The sequence below is a fragment of the Scophthalmus maximus genome, chromosome 3, assembly GCF_022379125.1.
Source record: "Scophthalmus maximus strain ysfricsl-2021 chromosome 3, ASM2237912v1, whole genome shotgun sequence".
Taxonomy (NCBI): domain Eukaryota; kingdom Metazoa; phylum Chordata; class Actinopteri; order Pleuronectiformes; family Scophthalmidae; genus Scophthalmus; species Scophthalmus maximus.
In genome coordinates, this window is record NC_061517.1 from 10,297,677 (window position 1) to 10,322,482 (window position 24,806).

The following is a 24,806-nucleotide window of genomic DNA, read 5'->3' on the forward strand; positions in this document are numbered from 1 at the left end:
TCATGTCCGAGGGTTTGTATGTATGCACACGCAAGTCTGCATCTGCATACAAATGTGTGTGTGTGTGTGTGTGTTTGTGTGTGTGTGTGTGTGTGTGTGTGTGTGTGTGTGTGTGTGTGTGTGTGTGTGTGTGTGTGTGTGTGTGTGTGTGTGTGTGTGTGTGTGTGTGTGTGTGTGTGTGTGTGTGTGTGTGTGTGTGTGTGTGTGTGTGTGTGTGTGTGTGTGTGTGTGTCAAGTCTTGCATACTAGAATAGATGATTGTATAACGCTTTAGATTGGACCGGTTGTGCTGATGGCACCTAACACCCCGCACAGAGTGATATACGAGCGCCGAGTGTGTATTTGAGTCAATCTTTATCGAGTCTTTCTTCCGCGTATTCTCCCAGTTCATGCAGGTCATCATTAGCTTGTACATTATCGAAGGTGCTCCTCGGCCATGTACTCCGGCCTCTGCAGTCAGGAGACGGGCCGCGCTGAATAACCAGGAGTGTTAACTTGCACAGGTACAGTATTCATCCACTAGCTGTAGAACACGTCCATTTCAAATGAGTCTAATACTTTGGCAGCAAAGGCATTCCTTTTTTTAAATTATTATTTCGCAGTGACAGAGAACAGAGGTGACACCGCTGCTGAGGTGAGTTTTACACAAATCCTGCATGTCAGCCGTTCACACGAAAACAAAGGCACACGTTTAACCTCCCATCAAAGTGTTGCTCTTACTGATTCTCATTTATGCCCAGCTGACGCTGTTTCATAAGTGCATGTAGAGGAGCACAAAGACACACAAGTCCTTTGTTTACTCTTTCTGCCCCTGTCACACACACACACACACACACACACACACACACAAACACAAACACACTGCAATGCAATGCAAACGTGCAACAATTCAATACAACTTATGCGCAGCTTTTCCAACTTCCCCACGACTGTGACTAAACCTGGCTTTCGTCTCATATTCACCGCACAGTGCTCCTCCACGCCGTCAGTTAACCCTGCAATTAACCCACACCTCAGCCAAACATCATTAGAGAGGGAGAGAGGAGGAGGAGGAGAGCGAGGAAGAGCGAGGAAGATTGAGAAAGGCGAAAGACAGATAAATGGAGAGAGCAGGAAAGGGTGTGCAGCTTGTCATGCATAACTGGGGAATTCTGACTTGGGAAAAACTGCAAATAACCAAAGAGTTTTGTGTTTATTTATAATTTTTCCTCATTCACATTTTTTTTGCTCATATTTTTTTGTAAATATGGTGGCATGTAAAATGTTTTTCTCTGCCTGACAGATATTTTGTTATACATATATATAGATGATATTTTAAAGATGGATTGTGAATGGTTAATCTACACTAACCATATAGCATCACCCCTGTGACCTCTCCCATCCCCCCACACTTTTTTTTACAGATGGACCAGGCCCCAGTCAAGAGGTTTGGGCGTTGGAGCATCAGAGAGGTTTTGCATACAGCTGTATTCAAGTCTGGGGCAACTCAACTGACAAGGCTGATGGTGGAGGGTTTTTTGGAAAATACAGAAAAATGTGACGAAATCCAACATTTTTCCGTCATCATGCACGTCTTTTTGTGTGTCTGTTTAGGTCAAAGTAAGAGGACTGTATGAATTTCCGCGACACCGAAAATACAGTGCGGTGGTCCTAAGCGGAGATGGCGGAAGCTAAACGCGTAAAAGACGAGGGGGGCGCTGACCTTTATCATCCCGGTTGTGTGCTGTAGGAGCTGCGTCAGGACAAACGGAAAGAATGGAGTGCAGAGGGTGTGTCTTAATATCATTTTTCATTAATGTAACCCGAGGCATAGAATGTGTGGATATGAACAAAAAAGTAGTAAAAGATTTTTTATCCCAAGACACTTCTGCTCTATTTTGAAAATACAGGGCTTTGCAAGTCTGCTAGAGACACAAACACAACATCAAATCCCCTAGCTATTTTAGCAATATTCATAATATAAATACATTGCTTATTTTTATTTACATAAAATATTGCGTTTGTAAAAATAAGATACATAAAACAAACATCTGTCTTGTAAATGTGCGAATAAAACCCCATATACTTTGCTTGGTTTAAATAGTAAGGAACTTGTATGTTTAGATGATAATAATGCAGCTGCAGGTTAAGATCGATGAGGTTGTACACTGAGGTTGTACACTGAGGTTGTACACTGAGGTTGTACACTGAGGTCACGTTGCAGCCGCTGTTTTCCTCCCTGTTGGGTTGAGCTCGTATATTGCCACACATTGTGTCAAGTGCACCGTGGAGTTGTCTGGACGAACTGTTTAGTTCCCCACCAGAAGATTAGAGATGATTGGTTTTATTTACCGACCTGTGCCGCGGTTATCGGGGTGACTCCTCGGAGCACGGAGCCGCGCTTTTGTTTGGCCCTCATTGTTCCTTCCAGCCCCGAGACCCTGCGCTGATATGAATTTGATATGACAGTGAAGTGCCAATTATGTTCATACATGCAATGCCCTGCTCCCTTTCAGCTCCACGTGGAGTGAAAAGACAGCGAGGTGAGGGAGAGATAAGGTGAGGACATGTCTTGGAGGGTCTCGAGGATAATTTGCAGAGTCTGTTATTTTCCCGATCTTTATACTGTCAATAAAATGCTGCCACTGAGACAGTGATGAGTGATAAGCAGGGTTTTGTTTTTTCCCTACCAGCTAGCCTGTCATATCTTTTCATCATCAGCCGCATCTGTGATGGACTAATTATTTCCATCAATTCAAGGATCACCACATTGCGGTAAACATTAATATCACATTGGTTTTCTTTTCTTTTTTTACCAATTATTCCCTTTACTGTACCCCATTTTAACAGTATATAGACTTTATGTCCAGTCATAAATGTAAATATCTAATTATACATGCATTACACTCATATACGGCATCATAAAATATACAGCTACTTACCGTGTGTGTGTGTGTGTGTGTGTGTGTGTGTGTGTGTGTGTGTGTGTGTGTGTGTGTGTGTGTGTGTGTGTGTGTGTGTGTGTGTGTGTGTGTGTGTGTGTGTGTGTGTGTGTGTGTGTGTGTGTGTGTGTGTGTGTGTGTGTGTGTGTGTGTGTGTGTGTGTGTGTGGACGTCTCAGATTAACATTTGAAATCAAAGTTGGAAACGTGGTGTGAGTCCCATCTAATTCCCCTTTATGCCTCTCTTCCCTTTCTCCCTCTTTTATGTACTCCTCTTGGAAATAAGGTGTTAAATCATCTAAATCATTCCCTGGCTATTATATCCAATTAATGCCTCCTCATGGTGTTTTATTGTGTTATAAACTGCTATTGCTTGTGGTTCACTAGACAAACACAATGTGTTTCCCTGCCGCCTGCCACCGGCGCTGGCTGTGGCTGTGCTGGGGAGGGACAGAGGGGGACTTGGCCACTGCCCATGGGGGCCCTGGCCACTCTAAATCAGTTAGTTTTGGAGGAGATCCTAGTCGGCTTTTTAAGAGGGTCCATTATAGGCTTGTTAATGCCTCAGCCGAGGGGGAAACACTACTAACTGCACTCAATTCTCCATGCACTCAGTCTCCTTCTCACTCACTCGCGCAAGCACATACACCCATTTTCTTCTCCCTCTTGCACCCCCTGCGCTGTGTTTCTCTTGCGATGTGTGAGCATCTTCCCCCCCCCGCGCATCCCGTGTGTTTGTCGCGCACTCGGCACACCCACCTCCGCCTCTGTCTCCTCTCCGTGAATGTCTTGGGTCCAGCCTTCACTGAGAGTGGCACGATATCCCAAAGTCTGCCCATTTATTGCATTGATGTGTTCTCTTGCGGACACGTGTGCAGCCATGGCCATGTTTGAGTGTGTGTGTGTGTGCGTGTGTGGGCAGTGCGTAAAGTGTGTTAAGCAGATTGAGGGTTTCTTTGAAGATGTATTTTGGAGCCTTGAGGGGGATTCAGGAGTGTGTTATTGCATATTTAGGACAGTGTGCGAGGGGTCTTTTTGAGAGAGCATGTGTGTGTGAAATTTTAATTCACACTATAAGTGTGAGGCAGCTTAGTTCATTTATCGCTGAGAAGAGATACCCAGGGAGCTGTTTCAACTCCCAGTAGTCCCGCGTCACACCAAACTCTGCACTGCAAAGCTGCAAAGTTTGACGAGGAACAATTGCTTGTTGGTAATGTTCATCTGCCGTTTCAACCATATCTACGTCCTGCTGTCATTCAGCTGCATTTCCCTGCTGCTCCACGTCAAACTTTTTTCTTCGCCTCCAAAGTGGTCTCGGTTGCTTTGTTCTGCTTGCGGTCGAAGCCATAGGCACCACAACAGCCACACCTCAGGAGCAGGCTAATGTCCTCCATCTCCGCATTCTGAACTGTCGTCAAGGAAAGGTGCCTCTTGGTCGCCCTGGAAACCATGCCTCCCAGCATGCTTTGTGTGAGTGACGGGAGGAAGGTGTGACAGAGTGAGAGCTCTGTGTGAAAGGACATCTTGTGAGCTGGACATGCTCTGAAGCCTTTTTCTTTTCATCAGCAGCACCTAAATGTTTACTTCACCTTTTCACATTGTCAAAACAATATTATCAATATTATTACTATCAATAGACATAGTTAATGCTGTCAAGACTGTGGCTAAGGTTATAAACAGTATATGTGGGATTTTAAAAAATGGCAACCCACCGCATTGTCACCCATTTTTTTACGAACTGCAGTGTTGAAGCCTAGAGTTTGGCATTTTGGCCGGCACCATCTTGGTTTTGTTTTTAAACCAGACGTAACCATATATGGGGGATCAGGCGGACCTGTGGAGAAACAAGTGGTGCGTCTGACTGAAAACTCCATGTCACTACACCTGCAACATGTATCCATTGGACGGTACTAGCTGTCAATCACAAGTGTCCACGCCCATAATTTACAGACAAAATGAACATCATGCTGTACTGAAGAAAACTTGAAACTATGGACCATAAACACTTCAGGAAAAGGTTAGGTTACGTGAAGTAAAGGAGATTAATACAAGTCACAGTGTGTGTGTGTGTGTGTGTGTGTGTGTGTGTGTGTGTGTGTGTGTGTGTGTGTGTGTGTGTGTGTGTGTGTGTGTGTGTGTGTGTGTGTGTGTGTGTGTGTGTGTGTGTGTGTGTGTGTGTGTGTGTGTGTGTGTGTTCGGGACGGGTTCAATCTCAGAAGCTGATAAAGTGTGAAACCAATAACTGATTGTGTCAGAGAGCAGGTAGCGCTGTCCAGCGGTGAACCTGGAAACTGAGCTTTTCCTAAACACTGACCAGATAAGCAAAATCAGAAATACCTGACTCTGGGAAGCACCTGCCACTGTCAACCCCTCCAGTCTTTGATGGCAGTTGATCGCAATTGACAAAAAAAGACTTTAACGCCAAACAGTCCGTGACTTTTCTGTACGTCCCCAAAACCTCATTTGAGATTCTTTTAAATGCCCCATCACACACGACTGTTGACAGCACTGTGAAACCCCCCTCTCCCCTCTCCCCACATCCACACATTTTCCCACCCCATTATCATTGTCACCATGTTATCACCATTTTCTCATTAGCTGCGTCTAAACCTGATGGTGCCAGTGTTTGAATCCCACTCTGTGTTTTGCCTCAAATATTTTCCTTCAGGTTTTGTTCACCATGGGTCTGGCTTTAGGTAGTGTGTGAAACATAACGTACTGTACGTCACCGTGAGATGTTATGCAGTGTTGGGCAGTATTATTAACACCTTTCCTGGTGGAAGTTTTGGGTCATATCTATTTGTTTGACAAGCCAGGGCTTCTCTCATTGAGCTTTTTCATGTCTTTCTGACCCCCTGCCTCCTTCTTACTCACACCTCCTTCGTTTAGTCTCCTATCAGTCTTTTTCACTCATTAACCTACTTTCCTCTCTCCTCTCCTCTCCTCTCCTCTCCTCTCCCCTCCTCTCCTCTCCTTTCTCCTTTCTCCTCTATCCTCTCCTCTCTCCTCTCCTCTCCTCCCCTCTCTCCTCTCTCCTCTCCTCTCCCCTCCTCTCCTCTCCTCTCCTTTCTCCTTTCTCCTCTATCCTCTCCCCTCCTCTCCTCTCTCCTCTCCTCTCCCCTCCTCTCCTCTCTCCTCTCCTCTCTCCTCTCCTCTCTCCTCTCCTCTCCTCTATCCTCTCCTCTCCTCTCCTCTCCTCTCCTCCCCTCTCTCCTCTCCCTCTACCCTCTCTTCTCCTCTATCCTCTCCTCTATCCTCTCCTCTCCTCCCCTCTCTCCTCTCCCTCTACCCTCTCTTCTCCTCTATCCTCTCCTCTATCCTCTCCTCTCCTCCCCTCTCTCCTCTCCCTCTACCCTCTCTTCTCCTCTCCCCTCTCCTCTCTTCTCCTCTATCCTCTCCTCTATCCTCTCCTCTCCTCCCCTCTCTCCTCTCCCCCTACCCTCTCTTCTCCTCTCCCCTCCATCCTGCATGCCTCAGCAGCCTCTCCTTCCTGTCTGTCTGTGTTGGCATGAGCCCCCCCCCCCGGCTCTGCCCCCGCCTACCCGCACTTTATGCTGATTGGACCAGCTGTTCCACTTAAATTCACCATGGCAACCACAACCTGTTGCCTAGCAACCATGCTCTTCTCCCTGATTCCTGCCAGTGTTCTCCACAGGCAGAGGCAGAGAGAAAGGGGGAAGAAGAAATTGAAAATTCCCTCAGATTTGTGTGTGTGTGTGTGTGTGTGTGTGTGTGTGTGTGTGTGTGTGTGTGTGTGTGTGTGTGTGTGTGTGTGTGTGTGTGTGTGTGTGTGTGTGTGTGTGTGTGTGTGTGTGTGTGTGTGTGTGTGTGTGTGTGTGTGTGTCTCTGTGTGTCTCTGTGTGTCTCTGTGTGTGTGTGTGTGTGTGTGTGTGTGTGTGTGTGTACACACACGCGCACAGACACAAGTATGTTTGGCTCCTCTTCTGTGAGTCAGAGGGAAATGTGTTGAGTGTGCTGATGAGATGGTTAAATGTAGACTGTGTTTGCATGTAGGCCAGAGGGACCTTCAGTTAACTCAGAGTAGGTTGGCAGCCACGTGCCAAATCATGGTTTCTCTGTGTGTGTGTGTGTGTGTGTGTGTGTGTGTGTGTGTGTGTGTGTGTGTGTGTGTGTGTGTGTGTGTGTGTGTGTGTGTGTGTGTGTGTGTGTGTGTGTGTGTGTGTGTGTGTGTGTGTGTGTGTGTGTGTGTGTGTGTGTGTGTGTGTGTGTGTGTGTGCGCGCGTGTGTGTGTGTGTGCGCGCGCGTGTGCGCGTGCGCGCGTGTCTCCTTGTCTCCCGTTGATTAGACTCGTCCTCTCAGGCATGATGAGAGCACGGGTACATGCAAGCTCATGCTAAAGAATTCATGGCGCTGCTGTTCTCAGAGGCGGCTCCACTGTCAGTGGAGCCTCATGGCCCAAGCATACTAATCAGAAACACTGTGTATAGGGACACACACACACACACACACACACACACACACACCTAAATCTTTAGAGTGGGCACTCTGCTCTGGCATGCATGCATGTATTTGTCCACCTGTTTTCACCAGGGAAGATTAGCTGCAGCCTGGGAACCAGTCCAATGTCCAGGTACAGTAATCCCGAGGCAGATGAACTGATATCCCAGGCCGAGCCACACCTCCACCCTTCTTAATTGGATCTCATACAAGTCCAAAGTTGTCGGGTTAGTTCTCACTTCAGAGAGATTCTCATGGTGTGCTGTTTCTGTACGAGACATTGAGCAAGTAGCAGAATGTATTCTGGGCCATGCCAGTGTGTATTTTTTTGTGATGACATACACATAATTAATTGTGAGTTCATTTAAATGTGCGTCGCCTTTGTCGCCTCTATGGAGAATTTAGCCAGGTTTGATAATTAATGTGAGCAACTGAACCACTAGCAAACAGAGACAAATGAGGGGCCATAGATGCCACATACATTGTGCAAGCATACTCCATGTGCTTCAATTGCCCTACAGGCAGAAAATCTGACTTCATGTGTGTCAGTAAGACGCTGGGCCACCATGAGCCTCTTCAGCAGAATTAGTACTCAGGAGTGTTGGAGCTTCACCACAGATAAAACACTCTTTTTCCACATGGAGGTTCTGATTTTGCCAAGTGTCTGCTGTCCTGAGACCAACATTTTGTGTAGGGTTAGGGTTGTTCTCTGTGATGACATCACAGACGTTTATTGGCTCACGGCAGAAAACCACACTGAGCCAGGCCAGACTCTGTGTTCTGCACACAAATATCAGCAAACGCTCCTCCAATTTTTTTCCTTTTTTTTTTTAAGTCGAACTTTTTCTCCTTTCCGCTCTTCTGATTTGTCTTGCCCACAAACACCCTCCTCCTGCTGCCACTCGCCCCGGTGTCTCGCACAAGAAGAAAGCAGATACGCCGTGTGTCTGATCCCTAGCCTCTCGTTCATGCTTTGGATTATGGATATCACTGCTGTTCGTGTCACATCAGCACAGATTGCCTCTGCAATTACGTGTTTTTTCGAGCTCCATTGTTTTCATCGACTTTCCTGAAAAACGCTGAAGCCACAAGGTCGGAAAAGCGTCACGGATAAAAGCTGGTATCTCTCATAGCTAATCACACACACACACACACACACACACCGAGCTACACTGGTGCATGTGTGGAGGCGACACAAACACACACCAAGTAAACTCTTGGTGAAAAACAACGACACTAAAAGCAAAGGACCTTGCTATAAGTCATTTGCATGGAATGCTACATGCGTAGCCCATTAAAGAATAAGATGAAGGGGGAACCAGCCAAGGCTCTTATGGTAATTGAAATACGTTTCCTGAGAGGCTGCCAGTTGGCCCAACCAGGATTCGAAGCAACCCTGGCCCCCTCGTGTCAAATGAGGGCCCCTACGCCAATCTGTCTGATTGGAAATCTCAAGTAAAAACCTTGGAGGAAGTGCCCTCCACATGCAGGGAGCCGGGATCCAAAGGGGGTCAGACCTTGACCTCCGCTGTCATAGTGTGCCTGATGGTTCTCTTCAGCTCCATCGTCCCCTTCCCTGTAGCACCACAGTGCATTCACAGTGATGAATTTTTAACTTTTTTTAAGGTCCCTGGAAACCCATTTTCCTCAAATCGATGACAGTTGTGGGTTTTGTTTTCCTTCTGTTGCCGTCACTCTTGCTCAAATCGTATCAAACCACACTCGCACAGTCCCGATAGCAGATGAGCTGAGGTTCAACTCTAGATAATTAAAAACTAAAAATGTGTTTTACTTTACCGAGCGTCTCTTGTTTAGTCAAGAATCTTTAAGGTTAACATTTTTTCTTAAAAATATTAATCAAATCATTAATTTGGCCTACTCCTGGTGATTCTGTTACGCTCTACTCTAAATTATTGTATTAAAAAGTGATTTGCACGACCAGTAGACCTTCATTCCGAGGCGGCTTTCTCAGCAGAAGTCCACAGATTACACAGGGATTTAGTGGTGTAATCTCACGCGTTACTCTGCCACGCTGCCCCAAAAGGGAATAAGTAAAGGCTTGGAATTTTTTGAGCCGAGAAAAAACATACATACTATACATATTTGACTGTACACTGCTGACAGTTTCCTCGAAACAACGAGCATTTTCAAATAATAACTGACCACTCCAGCTCCAGTTGAGAAGCCCAGAAATCTGAAAATACATTTTGAGTCAGACACACTTTATCATCCTGTTTCTTCTCAGCACAAAAATATATAAAACCAAAGTTTTTTAGAGTTCTCCATCGATCTCTTCTTTTCCTCCATCTTTCTTTATCTGCTGCTGACAGATCGTTGACCTTCCTCATCTTTCCCTTTTTTCCCTCTCTTTCTTCTTAGGGAGAGATAAAGGAAAAGATGGGACTCTTTGAGGGTCTGCACTGTTGTGGGGGGGATTGAGGATGATTATTTTTGGCGATGGGGGGGAGACGTTTTCTGGATGAAAACAGAGGTCCTGGCTTTGCTTTAAGACAGCCCAAAGTGATGCTTTGATTGATGTGACGGTTTATCTTTATTATGAAATTCCATAATGGAAAATCGACCCTGCACTAAGCCGGGGACTTTATCTGTGGGAGTCTGCAGTAGATGGAAGTCTGAGCGTGTGTGTGTGTGTGTGTGTGTGTGTGTGTGTGTGTGTGTGTGTGTGTGTGTGTGTGTGTGTGTGTGTGTGTGTGTGTGTGTGTGTGTGTGTGTGTGTGTGTGTGTGTGTGTGTGTGTGTGTGTGTGTGTGTGTGTGTGTGTGTGTGTGTGTGTGTGTGTGTCTCTCAGGGGTTATTCGGGAGATAAAAATCAGGGACAAGAGATCAAACTGTACAAAACTGAGATTTCTTTTTTGGGGGGGGGTATCATGGCACCTTGAAATTGGGGCACGAGCTGAATTATATTTCTTAAATTAGTCTGTCAAAGAATTAATTGTATGCTAAAATCTAAATGTCCGTGGCCCGTTTGGGCGAGTTTGTGTGGTGAACAATGCCGCTGGTAGCCAGACTGCATCACTCCAGCAGGGCCTGACGATAAGGGGGCCCTACATTCACCCACCAGCCTGAAGAACAATAGCAGGCTGGGGCCTTGCCGCCGTCTCGGAGGCCTGCCTGTCCTTTGTCTGTGTGGAACGTGTGAAGCGCCAGTGACAGATGGCGGGGACATACTGCCATATCTGTTACCTTTTCCGAGTGACGTGCAATATGTACTCTTTCATTCAGACGACCGCGGAGAGACAGCAGCTGTCCACGCCTCTACTCGCATCGCCCTGCGAGCACACCAACGCACCGTTCACCAACTACCAAATTTAAAGCGTCGCTGGAAACTTCCACGGAGGACAATCAGATTATAACACTTACAAATCATGTCCTCAATCGAAAAATATTGCTGTTATTTCATGTTCAGGCTGGAACAAAATGTATATTTATTGATTTCCTTGAAAATACAGCATCTCCAGTAAATATAGTCTCGTATTCTATTCGTAGCCAGTACTATTTTTGGTTTCGGTTGAACTGTGGTGCTGTTTGCTTTTCGCACTAACATCAAATCAGTCTCCAGGGCTGCACTGCGGAAAATAATCAGGAATTTCATAACCTATGTCATCTTTATTCTGAAAGTATCTCCTCTCCTCTGCACTCCCCCCGTCTCCTGTGACATGGGTACAAGTAACATTAATTTCTCTGAGCCCCCAGACAGAATGGAAAGGTATCTGTAATAAGCAGCCATGACAAAAATATGCGTGAATCACAAAGGGAAATAATGAGAGATTTAATTCTTTTAGTTTATATGGCTCACTGTAAAACACCGCCAATAAAAGTGTCTGCATGCTCTCTCCCTGTATCTGTGTGTGTGTGTGTGTGTGTGTGTGTGTGTCTCGCCTCCTCCCCCTCCAGTCTGTGATTTATAATGGCATATAGTCCTAGCGAGGGCCTTCGCAGGCATATCGAGGGGAATTGGTCTAATTTGTGCGAACTGCTGTTGATTTATTGCCCAGCCAGAGGTTAATGATGGCGTCGGTCATTACTGCTTGTTCTTTCCACCGTAATGTCGTTTTAAGGAAGCAATGCCAAGACCCCGGCGGCGTTGTATCCATCGCTCCTTCACTCCCTCCTGTCTTTCCGCCTTTGCCACTCACCCCTGACACCTCATCTCACCTCTCCTGTACCGCGCAGCTCCACCAGTCACTCGCCGGAGAAGTGCAGGAGAAGTTGATTATCTTTATGAACAGGCCTCTTTTGGACGAACGCCTCGCCTGCGTGCTCTGTGAAGTTGTTGTACCGCCACTGTGTCGACATGGACGCTACAGAAGTAACAAGGGGGGCACGTACTGGAGAAGATCCTTTACCTCAATACACACTCATTTGCCACTTTAGTAGGTGCACTGAGCTAAAAGAGCTGCAGTCTAATGCAGCAGTCCTGCATCACATTATTTTATACTGGAGAATGTGATTTGAGTTTCTATTGAACTGCATGTGTTATACTATCTCACTGAAATGAATGGGGTGGACAAAATGATAGGAACACCCATCGGTATAATGCAATACATTTTTTTCCGACATTATAACCATAAACCTTCAGGATTTGCTGCTGGACTGTTTTATTAGATTGATTTACTTTGAGTTAAGTACACCTAACTGGCTACTGAACTGTACTCAATTACTACTCGTAAAAGTAAAAGCATCAACATGTATCGGATGTATTAGGAGTAAAATTAACTTAGGTATCAAAAGTATGCATTGTGCAACCGTTTTTAATGAAGCTACAGTATATCACAGTATTGTGTTATTATCATTCGCATTATTATTGATTTAAAATGCATTTTCTTTGACATACTGTTGGCCAGTTAATTCTATAAGAATGCATCACAGTTTGAACACTAATCACACGATATAAAATCACATCCATACACATAAATTCATTGTGATCACCTGGTGAATGGGACTGCCATGTTTACTCTGCTTTAGCTTTTCAGCTGCTAAACGCTCCACTCTGTTCCTGTCTGTGTGTCTCTGCCTGAACTGCAGCAGTGACGATGCTGTGCAAAGAACAAGAGTGAACCAAAGCAGAAAAGTTGCAGGACCAGACTGTTGAAGCGACGGGCCGAAACTCATTATGAAGCTGCACCTTCGGGCGGTAAGTCTGAACGTTCATCTCTGTAACACACGTTTGCATTGTCATTTGATAAGATTGATATTATATTATACATAAAATAATATATTGAAAACATATTTTAAAATGACATTGCAAAAATGCTTCATATAGGATTGTAGCCATTACTGTACATGAGTAAATGTGCTCGGTTACTTTCGGCCAGTAGCAGAGCAAAGTAGAGAACAGACACACACACACACACACACACACACACACACACACACACACACACACACACACACACACACACACCCCCACACCCCCCCCACACACACACTCTCTTCATGACATTGACACAGACGCTCTGTGGTGGTTGCTGTGGCGGCTCCAGACAGGGCTCATCTGTGCGTGTCTCCAGAAGCAAAGGGATGCCGGTAGAGCATCGGCCCAGGAGAGGCTCTGTCTGTCTGAGCGTGGATGCTGCCCTGTCACCCACCCCGCTGCTCCCACCCTAAGCCTACCTCTGCCTCCCTAAGCAGCCGAGGCAGCAGCAGCAGCAGCAGCTCGGCATGAGAAACCTTGAGACGAAGTCTGCATGCAGACGAAAGAGGAGAGAGAGAGAGGCTGGAAGCTGAAATCACATCCGCTGAGATGTTTGCAAGTTCACACGCCTGCTCGTTTTCAGACCTACTCCATCTCCCTGCTGAGCACTTGCATTCCTTTACACGCTGAAAAAATAATCATTGGCTGATCGATCCAGCCTTCATCAATCAACGTAAAATTCATCCGACCACATTAAACTCTGAAAATGTTTGGTTTTTTTGCTTGACCTTTGAGAAAGTGTACTTTGGAGTATTTGTCACAGGCGCAGCGCTGTGATGTGAGGCAACCATAGTCAAATGTTGGGGGAGGAAAATATCCAAAGTATTTACAAAACACCCATGACACGTGTCAAATCAGTGTTGCTATGCTGTTTGTAGTCGGCTCTTGATGGTACCAAAGCGTTGCCAAAGAGAATTCTGTAGCGCCGTGGCTCGTCAGCTGGGTATTGCATTTTCTGCTTTTATGAAATGAAATCTACATGCGCGTCTTTCCCGAGAAACGCTCATGAATTCCAAACTACTTTGACAGATTTTCAGAGGCGTGAGCGGGTCTCTCTTGCACTCGCCCATCTCATAGTCTTTGTTCCCTTTTTTGTCTTTTCAATCGCATTTTCAATGAATGTGCAAAGTGTGTTGTGATAACTTTGAAGCCCAATCTGTTGTCTATCTATCTATCTATCTTGTCTATCTACCTATCTATCTGTCTGTCTGTCTGTCTGTCTATCTGTTTATCTGTCTGCCTGTCTGTCTGTCTGTCTGTCTGTCTGTCTGTTTATCTGTTTATCTGTCTGCCTGTCTGTCTGTCTGTCTGTCTGTCTGTCTGTCTGTCTGTCTATCTGTTTATCTGTCTGCCTGTCTGTCTGTCTGTCTGTCTGTCTGTCTGTCTGTCTGTCTGCCTGTCTGTCTGTCTGTCTGTCTGTCTATCTGTTTATCTGTTTATCTGTCTGCCTGTCTGTCTGTCTGTCTGTCTATCTGTCTGCCTGTCTGTCTGTCTGTCTGTCTGTCTGTCTGTCTGTCTGTCTATCTGTTTATCTGTCTGCCTGTCTGTCTGTCTGTCTATCTGTCTGCCTGCCTGTCTGTCTGTCTGTCTGTCTGCCTGCATTCCTTCCATAATCTCTCTCCACAGCTCTATGTGAAAAATCGAGAGAAAATGTCAAACCTCTTATGGAGGCATATCTACGAGTCTAGTTAGGACAGTTATTAAATATCACTGAACAAGTGCAGCAAAGGATTTGACAATAGCATCATCCCCATCATTAGACAGAAAGCTGCAGCATCCAAGACAATGGCAGGTTCATATCTTTCAGATATGTTGGGCGCAGATGTACTGTATATCTGCATATTGTGTGCAGAGAAAAGGGAGTTAAAGCTTGACATGATTCACCACTTTGTCAGGAAAGTATATATTTATGATATGTGTCAGCCAAAATAAAATTAGATGATACGTTTTTCCTTACATCAAACTCCTCAAACTATTTTTCTGTTGGTTGAGTTGGAGCTTTTTCTCAGGCAGACAGGCAGAAAGATGTGAAAAATGAAATTCTGGAAATGAGAGAGAGAGAAGAACACGGTAGATTTGAAGGTGCTGTGTTGCTGGCCGGTAGCAGTTGGCATGATGCGATAAGGTGCCTCTGCCAGACTTTGTATGACACACACACGCACGCACGCACGCACGTACGTACGTACACACACACACCATCTGTCACAGACACACAGCCAGTGCAGGGGCCAGACATTTACTTCACATGACTCAGAGACAGAAACACATCGAGACACTATGAAGTTGTTATGCGTGACATTTGAAAGACATGAAACAATTCTTCTTTGGGATCAAAAGGCAATACTTTACCTATTTTTAAAAATTTTAAATCAAACATCACTGATATCACGTAATGAAATGTATTTGAAACTCTTGATGACAGTTAAACTGTTACATTACTTGAGACTGAATGATTTGTAATATTAGTTTTGATTAACTTATTGAAAAAATCAATATCCCCTTTTTTTTAAATGCAGATGTCACAGACTGTTCACTGCCAGTTACACTTTTGGACATACTTTAATTTGTGAATCAGATTCACCAGATTCAAAGATAATGTCCTGTGACAGACCCTTCTCAACTTGATTATTGGATGTAAGCATGTGAAAATGTTAAAAACATAATTGCATTGAACATTTTATTCCATAATATAAACAGTGAACAAACCCCAGTCTGAATCTGGGACTATACAGCATATTGTGATAGAAAAAAAAAAAAAAAAAGATCTGTAATAATCTGATTATGACTGTGAAACAAACAGAGGTACAAAAATAGCAAATACAAATAGCAGTAATAAAAGCACGACTGGTCCCAAAAAGCGCTTGAAAGCGAAAAGAGAACAAAGTCTGAGCAAAAGTCGCTTCTCTTTAAATATCTGGCAGGTTTTTGTATTCAGTTTTAGAACATCACCAACAAAGAAAAGACATCAAACAAAAGCTTTATCTACGAGATGTGATATTACTGTCCATGCTCGTTCAGGCCCAGTGAATTAATTGTGTGTGTGTGTGTGTGGGTGTGTGTGTGTTTGCAAATCTGCTCACATGAGCGACTGAGGAATTATTTTGAATTGAATAAATTCAATTGAATATATAACTGTATGATGTGATAGAAAAAAATGTAGAGCATTGTGAGACACTTTTTCTTACAATATTTTTTATTTCCCTTCTTCTTTTTTTGCATTTGCCAAAATAGATATCTGCTGCAACTGCGTTGCCCTATTTATGCAACCTCAACAGATTACTGTGCCATTCTTTTTACAAGGAAGACAACCAAACTAAAATGTCTCATTTCAAGCCCATAAATTGTGGGCAAACTGAACTACTTAGCATGATAATAATGGCTTCACTTGCATATGTATGATAGTTGATGGCATTGGTTTTCCCCGCTGCCTTGATGGATGAGTATCGCGTTTCTGCTGCTTCAATTGTCTGAATGTGTTTGCGCGTGTCGACGGGGCAGGTTGTGTTTGGCTTCAGACGGAGTTTGGGTCGGGACCGGGGGGCTGGAGGTTAGAGTTTAGCAGTGCCTTCAGCCTCCGCTGTGTCATCTGTCTTTGTTGCGTAAATCAGTTGCCTTCTGCCGGGGTCAAGGTTTGGTTAAGGTCGAAGGTCGCCAACAACGGTGGGTGTCTTATGAGGCAAGGTGCTGCGTCTGTTACGTCTGCTGCGTCTGCTGCATCACACACAGACACAAAGACACACGCGCACGCACACACAAAGCTTTGCGGGCCTTATCTGGCGGGCGCAAGCCGACAACAGCCGGACGTCTCCCCCTGATGTAATGCTCATGTTTTGACTGCCGCTTATTCCATCTGATCTCCATATCTAATTGACACCCCCTACACACACGCGCGCTCTGACCTCTACCCCCTCAACGCACAGACAGATATTACCATCGCATTATCAGATTTTCTTCCCCTCCTCCTTCACAATCTTTCTCACACTTCATAGGGTTTTTTTGTTACAGTTCCGTTCTGCTGCTTCATCTTTGGAAAAAATAACCCAAAGCATTATGGAAAAAAAGCGTTTGCTTATACTAAATGGTCTTGTCTGCACCTGCCCTCCCCCCCCTCAATCCATCCATCCATCCCCCCATCACTCCATCTCTCTGCTCCCTCCTCTCCTCCTCCCTCAGCCACCAGCTGAGCCTGCTGACGGCGGCGGCGGCTGCGTGGGGGTTGAGGTCTGTTGATGGGTGAGGGGAAGGAGCAGGGGGAATTTGGGGGTTGCTGGGGATGAATGAGGTCGTCTGAATGTGCGACACGTGCCGGGGCGGCTGCTGCTGCTGATTCACACTATCACCCCCTACCCCCCACTTTAAAAAACACAAGCTGGCACACGCACTCTCTTACACATATGTACAAATGTACACACAATTAAACCTCACAGCCGTCCCCACCTTTTATGTGTCTTAATCCATCTATTTGTGCATATAAGACAAACAGCCTCGACAAACATGGCCGAACAAACACGAGAATACACGCACAACATATACACAGACATACATGCGCGGCTCATCCACGATTGGCTGAGCGCGAACAAGCAGGCAGGGGGGGAATTAAGGTCACATGGTGTGTGTGCTGCTGTAATCCTTTGCTGCACCCAAGGACAGACTGGCCTCCACCAGCAGCAGCATCAGTAGCAGCAGTAACCACCACCACCACCCCGACGGAAAATGGAAGAGGGGACGGATGGAGTGTCAGGGTGTCGGCTTATGAGCCTCCATTAATACGAGGATCACACATGTTTTACACATGAACGTCTAGTGTCGCAGCCCCTGCCCGCCCTGAGCTACAGTACGTGGAGACGACACGCTGTAAGGACAGTGGTGTGTGTGTGTGACAGATAGGGAGATAAATCGGCTTGTTCCTGTAAATCCGAGCAACGCATGCAAAAAGAGAAAGAAAGAGTACAGTTGTACAGTATTCTGTTTTGTTTCTCCAGGGAGTCTGAGGTGACAGACCGGTACGCCTCTCACTCCAGTGATTTCGCCCCGCCGCCTGCTGCCATATACCCACAGTTCTATGGTCAGTTACCATGGAAACAAGAGTGTATATTTTTTTTTGGTGTGTGAAATGTACATTGGCATGTTGAGGAGGATGGGGCTGGCGGGGGGCGGGGTGGTGTAGCGCTCATTTGTTAGACTTGTTCATTTGTCTGTGTGTACATGCACGTGCAAAAATATTTAGTGTTTGTGTGTGTGTGTGTGTGTGTGTGCGTGCATGTGTGTCTCCCACTAATGTCAAATACTCCTTTTCCGTCTGTTCACCTGAGGGATGGAGGATTAGGTGATTAGTGTGAGATTACCGGGACCCGAATCCCCTGGTTCTGTTAACAACTTAACAGAGGTCCACGCACGCAAGCACACACACATGCACGCACGCACACGCACGAGCACACGCACACGCACACGCACCCAAAGATCCTGCTCTCTTCTCCCAGCTCCATCAGTACTCCTTGTTGCATCACACTCTTGAGCGAACTGAGAGGCCCGGTTGAGCTTCAGTTGCTGAGATAGTGTGTGCGCGTACTGTATCACAGACATATACGTACTGTATTTGTACCCATGTGCACATGTAAAATATATTGTGCGCATGCGCGCGTGACAGATGCATCTATCAGCTGAATTCCTGCACATCACTGTTTGTGTGTCATTTCCCCTGAATCAGCAGAGTCTGGGTGGAGCACGACTAGTTTTAATTACAATGTTAATTGATAGGAAACAAAAGGGGCTTAATTAGGTGCAATGAGGCATTGGGCACAGTGGCACTGTGGACTTAATGATTCAATGCACTCAGCCTGCCGATACAGACTCTCATCTACAAGCACATACACACACACACACACGCACACATGCACAGGAAATAGAGGGCATACTGAGTGAGAAAGAAAATGCATGGGGGAAGCCCTGTGCAGGGGGAGAACGAGGCAGCGAGGCAGAAATTTTAAGTTGATGTCGTCAGTTATTCACTGTGCCTGTTCTCGTTACCAATTTATGGATGCGCTGTTGTTCCACATACTAATGTTGTGGAGTTGCCCGAGACCAGAGGAGGAGCGAAGAGAGGGAGAGAGAGAGAGAGAACAGAAAAAAAGAAATCAGTAGGGCTGCAGTGGAACATGTTGCACAATCCAATCAATATTTTTCTAGCCACTGCCGGCATCAGTCTCAGAAATAAACCAAGCTTGATGAACCACATGAAAAAATCACATGCAGCCAAACTCTGACAGACACCTCGGAAAATGACTCTCGGTGAGGGGGAGATGGGAAGTTTGTATGGCGGGGAGGTAGAGTGTCACTCTATTTGCTTAAGTGAGCTTGCATGTTTGATGACTTTGATAATTGAGCTTTTGTTTGGGACCTCCCTCCTCCTTCCTGTTGCCTCCTGCCACCCCCCCCCCCCCCCCCCTCCTCCCCTCCTCTCATCCCCGCTATTGCTGTGATATTTTTCTCTCCACCATCCCAGAAGTAATTTGGCTTGTGAAATTGCACCTTTTTCCTCGAACCCCCGCACCCCTCCTCCTTGGAGTGCTCCTCTTCGATTTCCTGTCTGGGTGGCTGCAATCACTCTTGCCTTGTCCTTGGTCCACAACCTTGGCGGCCAACACACCCTCCAATCCATCGTCATGGAGATGACCCCCACATCTATCACCATGGAGACAACCTTTGTGCGGCGGTGTGCCACACCCACTCTGAGGACTCAGCAGAGTAACACGGTGCCTATAAACACATCAAAAACGCGCCAAGCCGCGCACGTGCATCTCAAACATTTGGGAAGAATTTATTTTCTGTGTTTGTTATTCCTCTTAACTGCCGTCTCACTGTGAGCGAAATCTGAAAGCCGGGCGAAAGCAAATTCATGGAATTCAAATAGAACTTTCTCACAAAGTAAACGACACGCAAACAGATCTCTTGGATGTATCAGTCACGTTGATATGCTGTGATTAGAGACGGCCGCGATAAGGCGAATGAAAGAATGGAGATAGGGGGAAGTGTAGAGCGAGATAGGCACATAAAAGGACAAGAGCAGTGGACCTTCAGGCTGCTTGATTCACTTCTCTGGATATGGCACTACTCGATCTATTTTCAGATATTAACATCAACAAAAAAGCCGAAACAGAAATAAGCATCATCATGACTGTCCTCCTCCTTCTCCTCCTCCTCACCTTCATCGGCTGCGCTGTCCTTGTTAAGCGTATCATCGTCTTCATCGCCACGATAGTTGTCAGCCCCTCAGCCTTCAAATGTCACTTTACAAAATGTCATCCTCCATTTTACTCAGCCTCATCACAATCACCGTCTTTACCAAGGCCATTATTCAGAAATGATCCAGTGATTTCACTTTGAAATGTTTATACTTACTGATGTCTTTATTTAAAAAAAAAAAACCCCAACTACATTCTACAACTGCACACATTCACAGTAATTCTACGACTGCCTGTCTGACCTTTCGGTAACAGCTCCACTTCACGGGGAGTCACTGTATATGACGCCTGTAACCGGGCTGACTCTTAGACGCCGCCATTGTTTTGTATGTGTTTAATAGCTCTGCCAAATAGACTTCCTCCATCTCTATTGCTGAAAGCCCAGTCACTCTCACGGCATGTGTGCATCTTTCACTGCTTCCAATTCAACTCTTAAACCCCAGAGAAAAGAACGAGTTGGCAGTCAGCGAACAGAGCAGGAGAGAGGGAGAACAGGACGAAAGGAAGAAAGGAAGGAGAAAGGCGGGAGAACCAAAAATAAACCCCCCACCCCCACCACAATTTACACTGCCACCCTCAACCCCACCCTCTCACAGAAAGGGAGGGAAAAAAATCTGCGGACCCCTGTTGGAATTGCCAGTACCACTCAAGCGTACTCTTATGCAAATTTTGCTGTGTCCGTGTCAACGGTTGCCGTGTTAACAGGGAGAGCTGTGGTACGCAGGCCCTCCTCACTGCCACATCATTTGTTTAAGTCATCCAAACAAAAGCCAGGGGAGAGAGCCACATGATTGGTGAAATATGCTTGTGTGGGACCACTGCAGTGGAATAATGATTGCGGCATTACTCCTGCGTGTGCCAGGGGCTGTGTGGCCATTTCATGCCAGCACTGAGTGAATGTAAGGGATGTTTATTCATGAGGGAGAGACAGAGAGAGAGAGAGAGGGAGGGTAAGAAAAAGAGGGGTAATAAAGGATGGCGGTAGGTGGGAGACACTGATATCACCGCCTGTGTCTGCATGTGCAGAGACAATAGGTGCAAAAATTAGATTTCTGTTTTTTTTATGTGCGATTCAAGTGGAAAAACAGCTTGTTTGAATTGAGGTCAAGAGAATTATCGGGGTAGTGCAAAAAAAAATTCTGCAATCTTTATTCGGAAGTGCTGCAACCAACCCCCCGACAAAACCTCTTTTTTTTTTTTAAGCCTTTAATTTGAAATCATCCTTTCCTGAAAGCTTAAAGCAATGCAATGTCTGTCTGCTGCATGGCGAGTCTACACAGTGGTCGCTCTGTCATGGTGCTTCAGTTGTTTACGGACCTGAACACGTAATCCCGCACAAACATTGTTGCTGTAATTTCTTACTGTGAAAGTACATCTTTCCCCACTTGAAATAAGAAAACTGTTCAAACAGGAAAGACATTTTTTACAGAGGAAGAATATATAACAAATGCCCGTGACGATAAACCATATCACCGTCTCTTTCTGCATTGAAAGTTTAAGATGATAATTACATAATCATAATGAAATGATCATTCTTTTGGGTTTCGCTGTTTGATCTCTGTTGTCTCTTGCGTTTACCGCCAAGTTAATAAGAACATGGAGAGAACAGTCTCACACAATCGATCAATGACACAGAGTTCTCTCTCTCTCTCTCTCTCTGTGTGTGTGTGTGTGTGTGTGTGTGTGTGTGTGTGTGTGTGTTGTGTGTGTTGTGTGTGTGTGTGTGTGTGTGTGTGTGTGTGTGTGTGTGTGTGTGTGTGTGTGTGTGTGTGTGTGTGTGTGTGTGTGTGTGTGTGTGTGTGTGTGTGTGTGTGTGTGTGTGTGTGTGTGTGTGTGGGCCCTCGTGATTGGCAGCAGTGCTCAATTAGAAGCCTGCTTCACACGCGCGCACATCAAGAGAAGCTTTCACAGAAAGCTATCAGTCAGCCACATGATGACATGCATATTTTAGGCGTCCCTTCCTGCACTCCACCTCTCCTCACTTTTCTTCCTCCGCTCCTCCTCTTCCATGTCTTCTTCCCCCTCACATTTCCTCCTCATTATCAGCGCGAGGAATGACACGCTATCTGCCTGTTTAGTAAATATCCCTCAACCCTGAACTCATTTTGAAAAACGGGTCACTGCCACCTGCGTTGAAGTGTCCCTTGAAATGCAGATATTGCGGCGCGCTGGGGCAAAATCTCTGGTGCAAATATACAATTATTTATGTGCACGGCTGCACGCAGAGGAACGTGAAACATTTTGAAAGCCCCCCATTTTGCCCCCTGCTGTTATTGCGTCTAGCTAGAGTATATGTTGGGACTATTGCCCCCAACCACAGTAGAAAGCGACATAGCCTCGACGAAATATGACGGAAAGATAAATGAGCCATTGCGACTGAGTGTGACAGAGCGACATTGCTGATATTAGTCACAACAGGAGGTAACATTTTTGTCGCCGGCTTTTACCAAATGGTCTCCACAAAGGGAGAAAGGTATTTATTTAGAACTGCTTATTTTAAATGATACAATTTTGATGATCGTACACTTGCATTCCACTATTTTTTCCTAAACAAGGACCTCATCTAAAATTGAACTTGAAAGAGCAAAGGTCAGCCTGATAAGTGCTCGTGTGTTTGTGTGCTGCCTCGTTGCCGTTCACCCCTCAGCAGACACTCCCAGGCCCAGTGGCACCTTTAACCAGCCAGGTGTGAAACACGCAGAAGGCCAGATGAGGAGAAATCTATATCCAAGTGGAGCAGAAGTAACGTTACGCCGCTCGCTTGCATTGGTTTCTTCTGCGCAGCGACCTGCCAGCGTTTCCCTCAGAACCACAGTTAGTGTTTTGCAGTTTGCTATTTCTGTTGTTCTGTGTCTTTGATGTCGAGCGGCTTTGTGTGGCTGGTCTCCACGCGGAGAACAAAAGCCAGTGCTGACGACGCAAAGCTTGAATGCATATTCAAGTTGCCTCTGCAGAGTAATCCAGTAATCGCTATCTGTTCAACACAAGAGTTTGCAGGATGAGTGTGTGTGTGTGTGTGTGTGTGTGTGTGTGTGTGTGTGTGTGTGTGTGTGTGTGTGTGTGTGTGTGTGTGTGTGTGTGTGTGTGTGTGTGTGTGTGTGTGTGTGTGTGTGTGTGTGTGTGTGTGTGTGTGTGTGTGTGTGCGTGCGTGCGTGCGTGCGTGCGTGCGTGCGTGCGTGCGTGCGTGCCTGTGTAAATAATTGCACACAAGGGTTTGTCTTTAAAAGTCTCTGTGTGTGTGTGTGTGTGTGTGCGCGTGTCAAGGCCCGTACGCCATGCTAATTCAGATGAGAGGCCACACTAGTTATCGGTATTGAACACGCGCCGCTGTCAGTGCGTGAGCCTTTGTTTGGGGGCTGTGCTGTTCAGTAATGAGAGGGACTCTGTCGCCTCCGTGTGAGCTGTGGAGGGAGAGGAGAAAGACGCAGGAGCAACACTAATTCACACACTGAGACACACACACACACACACACACACACCAACCCCCATCTCTTTCCAATCATGGTCTCTGCTGCTTTAACAAACTGCAACAGTACATAAATTGTCAGGGACAGTTGTAGAGCAGTGCTCTTTTAAAGAGCTAACAGCGATATATCTTTGCTTCTCCACTTTTCCCTCTTTAGTACAGTTTCCTCTATTCCCCCCCCCCCCCCCCCCCCCCTTTTGTTACTTTATGGTGAAATTACGACATCCTAATTTAAGTGTATGATATTTTGGCAGCACATTACTGTTCCCCTGTTTAGCATTTATAAGCAGTACAAAAAGGTGATCAATTGTTTAAATGTGGTTGTTTGCAGCTATAAGAATGCCTCTGAAGATTCTCAATCATCCAGGTCATGGTGTTTCCAAGTGCTATATGAAGGCAACTGGACTTGTCGGACGCAGAGCTCCAGCAACTAGAATAGGAAGCTTTAGCCGAGGTATGAACTTTGCTGTATAAGCGGAGCAGATACCAGTGCTATACATCATCAAAGTCATTGACTCGGACATCAAGAAACGAGAAATTGGCAAACATATTGGCATATTGACGGGATCTCTGGACAGAAGGGGCTTACGTCAAACTGGAAGGACCCATCATTAAACTGAGGACGTGGTCTACGAAATCACTTATCAGCCACTCACAATGCTGCCTCGAGATGCTTTGAGATCCAGACAGATTAACATTCATTCACACCCTGACTCGTGACCCTAACGAATCACAAGACTGCCGGGCGGGCCAACAACTCAAATGCGACCTCAACAACTGTCAAGGATATATCAACCCCCACTCATCAGAGAAGCCTATCTCTTACCATGAGAGGTGAAACATGTTCGAGATACTTAAGCAAGTCCAGTTGCCTTTGAAGAGCACTCGGTTACAAGGACATTACAAGTGTTTGTTAATGAACAATATTTGTCAGCAATTAGAGCTTCTTATAGACATATTTAATTTTATCTTACCTTTTATTTTCCACAATGTGCGCCGGCATGGGTCGTGAGCAGGGTATTGTTTCCACCACTGTCTGTGTTGGTGAACTTGGGGTGAATATTACTTTGTACCAGATAATTACCATGTAGAGCTTATCAGTCGTGTAGGGGTGGGCACAAAACAGTACACTCTTACAGAGTAAGTGTCAAGATGTCTGTGTGAAAGACAGAGAGAGAGACAAGAAAAGAGCACTGCACACAGCTCTACAAAGAAGCAATGTTATTTACAGTTATATACTGTTCTCAGGCATGAACTCTGGACAATGTTTGCAGAATTGCATCCGGACATTCTCCGGAGTTTGCCGTTCACATATGACGAACGCAGCCGGAGATTGTCCAAGTCAGACGTGTTCACAACAGCATAATAATCTCCAGATCATTCCGTGGTGTCTGTGTAGAGCAGCGGGAGGCTCCGATAACTCCACCAGGGAAAGCAATGTTCTTGATTACAGTCATCAACACGCCCCACTCGCTCGCTGGGAATCCTCCGGAGATTCTCCTGTCGT

At 45.8% G+C, this 24,806-nt stretch overlaps 1 protein-coding gene across 2 annotated transcripts in view; it reads left to right on the top strand.

Annotated features, from left to right (window-relative positions):
- bhlhe23 (basic helix-loop-helix family, member e23) overlaps positions 1 to 24,806 on the top strand; it is a 48,648-nt gene that overhangs the window by 8,783 nt on the left and 15,059 nt on the right. For both annotated transcript variants that reach the window (XM_035646204.2, XM_035646205.2), the window contains exons 3-7: positions 387 to 503; positions 603 to 634; positions 971 to 1,119; positions 1,404 to 1,769; positions 12,424 to 12,532. The gene's annotated coding sequence lies outside the window, so the exon portion shown is untranslated. The remainder of the gene's footprint in view (positions 1 to 386; positions 504 to 602; positions 635 to 970; positions 1,120 to 1,403; positions 1,770 to 12,423; positions 12,533 to 24,806) is intronic.